Source organism: Melospiza melodia, chromosome 16 (genome assembly GCF_035770615.1).
Source record: "Melospiza melodia melodia isolate bMelMel2 chromosome 16, bMelMel2.pri, whole genome shotgun sequence".
NCBI lineage: Eukaryota > Metazoa > Chordata > Aves > Passeriformes > Passerellidae > Melospiza > Melospiza melodia.
The window spans coordinates 7,101,852-7,111,024 of record NC_086209.1 but is presented as its reverse complement, the minus strand read 5'-3'; positions in this window follow the sequence as shown (position 1 = coordinate 7,111,024).

Here is a 9,173-nt window from a genome sequence, read left to right as displayed (position 1 = left end):
AGAGCTTTTTTGGTCAAAATGGAGACATCTGGAGCTTCTGTTTAATTAAAAATGTTTCCTGAGGTGTTTGTGTGGAGTTCCAGTGAATTGTGTTTCTGTCCAGTCTTTACCTTTCATTGAGTCCCTTTTTAAGAATGGTTATGGCAGATGGTGGAAAGAGAAGAAAATATACCAAAGAAAACTGAGCTAAAGCATAGCAAAAACCAGTTAATTCAAATTACTATGATGTGTTATTGTTTTCAAAATTTGAGAAATATTTGCAAATGTACAAATGCGTTTGATTAAAATATAGCAGTACTAATTTATGAAAAATTTAATAATTAGGGAACTGAATAAAAAGGAATATTATTTTTAATTAATAATTCTGTACTGATGTGTTTCTTTATTGGGTCCCTATGCCAACTTGTCCTTCCCTAATTTATTTTAATACATTCTCTTCTCCAGAAAGAAATTGAACCAACTTTGCATATATATCACAGTTTTTTTATGCATATTTAATAAATCAAATCATATTTATTAAAGTCTGCAATTATGTATGTCAGAAATGTTGACTAGATGTAAATAAAAGCCCTTGTTTGAATGTTGCTCTTAATTATGTGCTTTTGATTTTCATGACTTGCATTTTCGAAAACTGTAAAAAATGTAATTGCTAATGAATATCTGTGCTAGAGTTTGATTATAGTTCAGTGTCTCTTATACAACCATTTGACTCTGAATATAAAAAACAAATATTTTCCTGTTGCTCTTGCTTGAGCAGTGGTACTAAAATTCCTAAGTAATGCTGATATAGAGTTTAAGTTTGTGTCTGAAGTATGTTGGCACTGAAATGAATTACACAAAAGACTTGACATAGTGCTATACAGGTTGAAAGGCAGCACTCCTGGTTCAGAGGGGATTTTAATTTTCTTTTCAAGCCCATCAAATCTTACTGACATTGAATGTTTGGCAGTGGTGAGTTCTTAGGCATGGTGCTGTTGATCTTGTCCTGTGCATTCACTTCTGCAGAGAGCACACAGAGCCAAAATGTGCATGAGGAAGGCGTGGAACAAAGGCTGAAAGGTGAATTTGCAGTTTCCATTGCCTGGCCACAGACACATCTCTGAGGTGAAACCCGAGTGAGTTATACTGCTGGCTGCTTGTCCACAGAGAGCTGAAGTCAAAGAAATTCTCCAGTACATCGTTAGCCAGAAGAGGCAGACTCCATATTAATCCTGCTTGCTCTTTAATTTTGGGAAGTCAGTTCTGAGCCTTATGGATATGTTCAGGCAGGAGCTCTGTGTGATCTCAGAGTAGCTGAAGGGCATCAGATGCCCTATTTCTGCCACTGAGATGTGCCTCAGCATCCAAGTAATAGATTATAAATCTCTGAAAGCATTTTTCAGTCTTGCATTTTTACCATATCCCTTAACCAACCACAAGATTTCAAAGAGCATAAAAATCACTTGTAGCAGAGGATCTTGCAGCATAGGTAATATTGTAGAAACTCACTGTACTGTCATTTTGACACAAATAATTGGGCATGGAGCTGCACATACACAGGAAAAAAGGAGAAAAAAAATCTTTATCACATGCAACCACACAGGATATGTACTATAGACTTACAATGGTAATAATCCATCACTGTCTTTCTGTATTGAAATGGAAAACAAAAAAATATGGTGTTTGGACTGAAAAAAAAAATAAAGTTCAATACTTGTGGTACAGTTACATTATTTGTGTGTCATATTTAGGCTGATATGTCTACAAAATTGAACTCTTCTATTGCACTTCAAATTTATGGCTGAGTAAATGAAAAGTCACTTTATGAAGATGAGGACCTACCATTTTGTAGGTAAAATGTTGTTTTATTTGGAACAAATTGGGTGCGTATTTATCATTCCCTGTGATGTTACTTCTTACAAAATACAGGCATTTCCTTTGCCTTGTTTAGTTTGCTTTTCACAAAGGGATAGCTGCATTGCTGATAGCTTGCAAAGAAATTGTCTTCTGTGTTTGTACAGTGGAATGTGCCCATTTGTGCACTGGAGGCCAATGTGCAGATTTGGGGTATGTGTGTGTTGCCACAGTTCCAGACCATCCCTAGCTGGGCTGCAGGCAGAGGAGAGCAGGGTGGGAGCCATCAGCTGTGCCATGCTGGGAAGGTGATCCCAGTGGAGAGGAGTTTGCTGTAGGCACAGGCAGTGGTACCTCACAGGGGAGGCAGATGCCAGCTCCTCTCTGAGGGGATAAAGGAAGTTTTGCTGTTGCTGATGTCATGACCTGATGGAGTTTCAGCTTTACCCCCAGTGATCAGGATCTTGCTGTGTTACACTCTTGTCACAGCCTGCTGAGGGCATTGGGTCATAAAGAGTCAATTAAGGGTCATAAAGACAAGTTATTCCAAGATATTATTAAACAAAGTATTGCCACTTTCTCTATATTGGTGTTTTTGCTTCAGCAACTAAAAGTTAGAAAACTTGACTTGCTTTCTGATGAAGAGCAGTGATCATGTACTTTGCATAGGTTTGTTAAAATATTAAATGAATGGGAAAAAAAGTGGCTGATGATTACTGCAATAAGTTTCCCAAGAAAATAGGATTATCTAAACCAGTAACCACACATTAATCAGATATGTCACAGTTCTCATTTTTCTCTTCTATAACTTTGTTTAGATTTTTAGTGCTTTCTAGAAAATTTGCTGCAGGATTGTCAGCCTTTTGCTCTTGAAAAAGTAGTGCAGTATTATTTCAATAGATTACTAAGTATTTTTAATTTATTTTTTCAGCTGCTTCATCCTGAGTCCCTGACATTTCTACGAGCATAAAATTAGTGAAATCTTTGCTAGTGATGCATCTTTTCCTTTTTGCTGCCTGATGTGGCAGCAAAATGATGAGCTGAGGAAACAACATGCTTTAGTGCTTTTGGGAAGTCCTTTAAATCTTGCACAAATACTACTTATTTTCCTCAGAATTTAATATCTTGAACATAATTAGTCCATTGAGTCACTTGACAGATTCCACTCCATCTACTTTTGAGTGTGTTTACCCTGATGGGTACCTGTTTGCAAGATTCCTGTTATGGCAGCGTATTTTACAAATCTGATGGGACAGACTACTTTAGAATATTTCAGATACCCTTGGACACTGATTTTGGCTTGGCAAGGAATTGAGTTTAGTTATATATATAGAGTCTTCAGAGATGTGTGCCTTGAAAACAAAACAGTGATCATTTTTGGTGATGCTGGATGTTTGTTAGCGGTTTGGGATGACACTGAGCTAAGATTTTCATGTGACTTTTTGTATTTCTTTGGTTGGTTGGGGTGTACACTTATTTTCACTTGCTTATTTTCTCACTCCAATATACCTTTTCTTATATATATTTTTTTGTCATGTCCCATTTTACTAGGCACTTTACAGTGGCATTTTTGTCGGAAAGAATGCAACCACGGAACCTGTTTTATCTGTTATTGTAGTTTTACTTCCCAAATCCCAGCCCCAACAAAACCCACAGTGTGGGCCCTGCCTAAAATGCTGCCTTGTTTCATCTGAAGGTAGCTGCAATCTGCAGTCTCTGTGCCAGATGAGCAGTAGTGTGGCAGATGTGGAAGGAAAGGCAGGAACGTTGTGTCTGTACTGAAAACATTACAGCAATGTTGCATTGATCTGCTGTCTCCTCAGACCTTCCCTGGCCCAGAAAAGCCAAAATATTAAGGCTTTTGAGCTGTCCAAAGTTTGAAATAGAAGAGGCAGAAGTCAATAAGTAAACCAGACACTTTTAAAGAAAAATGCCAATTTCATAAAGATTTTACTTTAAGTAAGAAATTGGGAAGCAAATCCTTTATACATACTCCACTTTTCCCAAATATTTGTTGTTCAGTGTAAAATCCTAAACAATTTATTGAAGATATCTGTTCCATGTCTGTGGCAAGGGATCAGATTCCATCAAAATATGACTGCAAATCAAGTGTCCACTGCAGATCTGGGAGGAAATTTTGAGTGTTCATCAAACAGCAGTTGTAGTGTTGTTCATCAAACAACAATGTTGTTCACTGAAGAGCCTGAGTCATGCCAGAGAGCAATACATCTCTTCCTCTACCCTTGTAAAACCTCAGATTATGTTTTGGTGAACAGGCACATAAATATGAGATGTTTATTTTTTGATCTTTTAAAAGACAAATTGTGTTCCTACTAGGAAATGTCAAATGCATTTGTGTCACTAAAAATATTTTCTTCCAAGCAAATAAGGCACTCTTTAATACCTAACTAGATACTTCTATTTTCAAATTGATTCTCCTGCAGACCTGGAGGAGTACTTAAGATCATTAATGCAGGTGTGTTGTTAATTCTCACTGAAAGCTCTTCAAAACTCAGCTAAGTGTATCACCTGTGAAGATTCTGTTTTCATTTTGCGTGAACCAGCATCCCAGCACAGTACCCTTGCCCTGTTAGGACCAAAGTATGTGTTTTTCTTGAGACTTTGCACACTATAATAGGTGAAATCAGTTGTTTGAAATGCATGTTTTTGACCCTAGGTTGTCCACTTGTTGGTGCTGTAGTTTTCCCTGTCACAGATGACAAGACCATGCAGAAAAAACTCCCTATATTGAATCATTATTGAGATGGTACTCAATAATATTGTGCAAACTTGTAGCTGGAATATATTACATTACCATGTTAAAAGGTTTGGGATATTAAACAGCACAGCCTCCACAAGGATATCCTTGGGCTGATCAGGATGATAACAGCAGCAGAGCAGAACAGACCAATTCAGCCACTATTAGGATGCAAACTCTGCAGCCCATCTCGGAGTTCTCAGTGCTGATTTGCAAATCAGGCAGCAGCTCTTTTAGGAAACATCATGCTGGCATGTGGCACCTGTGCTGGAGCTCTGCTGCTTTTAATCACAACAGCTAAAGGTTATAAATATAAACATATTTTCCTGAAGGAGTGATAAGAAAAATAAACAGGTCTGATCCTGTATTGGTTGACAGAAGGTATCAAAAGTAAAGGTGATATGAGTTTGCCTGGTATTGAATCTCACCCTGGTAATGAAGAAAAGGTGCATTAGAGATATGACCACAGGGCTGCACTGAAACTTCTGCAGCTTGATACACTTAAAGATGCAAGAAAACTAACATTATTTGGACCATGGAGGTTTGTGGTGTACAGGAGGCTGCTGGGAAATCATTAGGATGTTTCTGTTGCTTTTCTGGATCGTAAGGAAGCCACTACAAAGAGAGTTGTAGAATATAGAAGGTAAAGTAGCTACAGGTGGAGGTTCTAAGGATAAAGCAGTTGAGTAGGCATGTCTAAGAGCCCATAGCAACAGAGAGAGATGGAGGGATCTGGAGATCTGTGAAGAGGTGAGGAAGAACTTGAAATTGTCCTGAAGTGATCTCAGTTTCTACACTAAATTTCAATATTGTTCTTGTAATCATTTTGCTATTTCTTCACTCTCCATTCTATTCCTTGCTTGGAATGAACAGGCTCTGGTTAAACAAGTTTTCTCTTCTGATATTTGATGTAAATATCAGAGGAATGGAGTGCTGACTCTCTGCATTGGCTTACTCTTATGATTTATGTTTCATGCATTCACTTCACTGTCTCCAGCAAGTTCTTGGAAGGTATGGGAAACAATTGTTTTCTAGTGGGAAGGAGTTTTATCGCTCTTTTAAAAAGCCAGCTTCAAGGAGGTGGTCTGCTGAAACACCAGCTCCCTGTCCCTGATGATTTGTCTTTTATTACACAATGTTGTGCCAACAATACAAAGAGTGAATTCTTACTGATTCATAGAGGAATCAGAAATGTGCTTTCTCTTTGCCTTCTCTCCCCATAAAAATTCGTCAAGCCTTCAAGTGTCTTTCCATAAAAAGCCCAGAGAACCAGCCAATTAATTGTTAAAAACAAAATGCCATAGTTGCCAAGTATTGTACCTGATGGAAGAGAAGGGTATATTTAATTATAATAACTCCAGTTTACATTTTCAACAAAATTTCTTCTCTTCTGTCAGAGATCACAGTGCTTATGCTTGGTACTGTCTCACAGCAACACAAAATTTTGTTAGATTTAATTATTAAATATACAGCAAAGCTGGTAGAAATGTTGAAGAGTGAACTGAGCTGGGGTATTTTTTTGCCTTGTTTTGCTTTGCTTTCATTCCAGTGTTGTTGTGGTGCTCACTACACCTGTAGATGTCGAGCACAGCAGCAGAGGTTTTTCACCCCCGTGTGTGGATCCTCTCATGCCTGCTGTTAATGAGCAAACAAGATGCAGGATGAACCTTGTGGGAAAATGCCCCAGGGCAAACAGACATGTCTGAAGGCAGAAAAATTTGAAAAATGAAACTAAAATAAAAAAATCCCTCCCAACAAGGTATTTCTGCAGTTATAGGGAATGTATTAGCTAGGTTCATTCACACAGAGAACTGAATACAATTTCATTTTACTTTTTCCCTGGTCTCTCTCTTAGTGGGATATTTACAATGAACACAATTTATGCTTGGAGATAAGGATTTTTGTGAGATAGATGGAGTTTATTTTTATTTCACTATTTAGAGAGAGCTGCATCCACTGAGTGATTATTATAGGAAAAAATATTGGAAAGAAGTTATAGAAATTATAATTATAGGAAAGCTTAAAAGTCAGTTTATCTAGATCAAACATCTTAACAGGCTCTATGAGATAATGGGTTTTATTAAGGTCAGTCGCCATTTTGTCCAGAATTCCTTGTTGCAGTGAAAATGCCTTTTCTGCAGCTATTAGAAACAAGCTGGACACACAAAGAAGAAACTTTTGTGTTATTCTGAGACCTCTCAGGAAAGTGTTCTGCAGGTGCAGCAGTGCCATGGAGCTGTGCCACATTCTCACTGCACACTGCAGAAAGGCTTTCTGGATGCTGCTGGGGCATCCTGTCAGATAAAGTCTCAAAAGTCTCACATGTCCCTTCAGTCAACACTGATCATCCTGGGCTACTTTTCTTCACATAAAATATGATGTGCATAGTAAGATTCCATTTATGAAGAATAAATATAGCAATTTATGACTAAAATGTAGATTTTATTTAAAGTCATGTACATGCCTTCATAGGTGCTAAAAAGAAATGTTCCAAATTGTCAAGTGCTAAATGTTTATTTCCATATTTTCAATAACTATGGTTGAGTTAATTCAGATGTGTGATTTGTATTTATTAGAAAAACAGGATTCTTACTTAAGTGTTAAGGGATGCTGGGATCAGACATGAGGAAAATAATCAGCTTTAGACAGCAGTAAGAAACAAAATGAGGATAGACTAAACAGTACACAATCAGCAAGGAGTAATTTCAGATTCTATGTCAGAACTTCAGAATTGATATGAAATAACTTTAAAGTTTTATGACTAAAGGTTTGGTGGGGTTTTTTTGGTTTTTTTTTTTTTTTTTTTTTTGACACTAGAAACCTGACAGTGCATGACAGACGGCAGATTTCTTAGAAATATCCTTGGCTGGAATATTTGGTTTTATTAGTTGAACACCTGTTGTTATATCGGTAAGCAGCTGAAAAATAATTGTCAGTTTCTCTCAATCTCACGAAAGTTACCAGGACACCTGTAATGACATAACACCATGCCATAAATTTTAATAGCTATCACAGATGGTCATCTTCTAAAAGGTCTGACCGTGCCAATTCTGCAATGTCATTTTGTGTGTGTGCATCCTCTGTGTTAATGCATGAGTATATGTGACCTGTATGTGAGCCCTCAGCACTTACCTTGCCAAGCAGTGTTCAAAGGCCATAAGTTTGTGCTGCTGTTTTTGCTTTAAAAATAAGAAGGGTTAGCTGGAACTAGCCCTGGGCTTTTTACTATCATCATGGTTTAGGTCTTCAGAAGCAATTTGTGATTGCATCACTCTTTGTTTGCCAGTAGTTTAGAGGATGCACATTGGAATTGCTGGTGCAGTTACTTGCTAACACCCAATCTGTGTTTGAGCCCTTAGAATAAAATGAGTGGAATGTAGAGTAAGTTCAAAGTAAAAACACCCCACATTTTTACCTTAAAGATAGTGAACATATTAAGGATTGAAGAGTTTTCAGGGGCCAGTATGCAGTCTGATAAATCAGAGGCATGATGAAGTTGAGGTTTGAGCTGTTAAGGAAAACAAAGCTGTAATCACCATGAGATTTTTGTCATCCAGCACCTCAGGCATCTTCCAGAAGATGTTAAATCCAGGAAAAGAAAACTCCATCTATGACTCCTCCCTTGCTACTTTTAGCATACTTCAGGATCTTTACGAAATTAAAAGGACATTTTTTAAGTACACTTAGTTAAGAGGAAGCAGTGAGGGTTTTGAGATGCTGCAATCAAGAGAAAATATTTTCAGTCCCGTTAAGGAATTTTTTGTTGTTTCTTGGCAGTCAGCAGTTTGAGTTTGACAACTTCGCAAGAGAAAAATGATCTGTGTCAAGAAAAACAAGAAATAAGAGATGCTTGATATTTTCACATGTCCAAAGTGTCTATTATATAAACCTAAATTTTCAAAAACTGGTGCTGCTGAAGAAGCTTGGCTTTTCACCTAGGGCAAATCATAATTATCTCTCAAGACCTTAGCAGAATCTTTTACACTGATTACACTTTGAAAAACAGCTTTGAAAAGAAGTGAGACAGACTGCCTTTCAAAACTTGATTTTTATTGATGATAGATAAGCAATGATGGAGTGGAATTATTACATGTAAAGCCTTTCTTCTGTGCCTGATTTTTGAGATGCTGAAGGTCTCACCTTATCTCTTTGTTACCTCATACAGAAATTCCCAGAACACACAAATTACCAGTAGCACCTCATGCTTGAAGATGGAGCTCTGGTAATGATTAGAGACATTCTGGTCAAGAGCAGAGTTCAGAGCTCCCCTTTCCCTGCTGGGTGGTTTGCACTCCCCTTGTCTCAGCCTGACTGCTCCCTTGGTTGCCTGAGGCTTTCCAAGTTGCCCTCAGGCCCTTCTTCCTAAAAGTAGCTCTCAGCCCCCTCACTCCTGTTTAGACAGTAAACTCCTAGGACATGGGAGTTCTCTTTCCTTGTGTATGTACAGCCAGGGACAACTTTGTGAACAGCAATCAGGAGCGGGGCCAGAGGCCTGGAGCCAAGGGAGAGAGAGCTGCTGGACCATTAGGCAGGGAGTGCATAATTCATGCTGCGCTTGGGAGGGAGGAACAGCAGCCCAGGC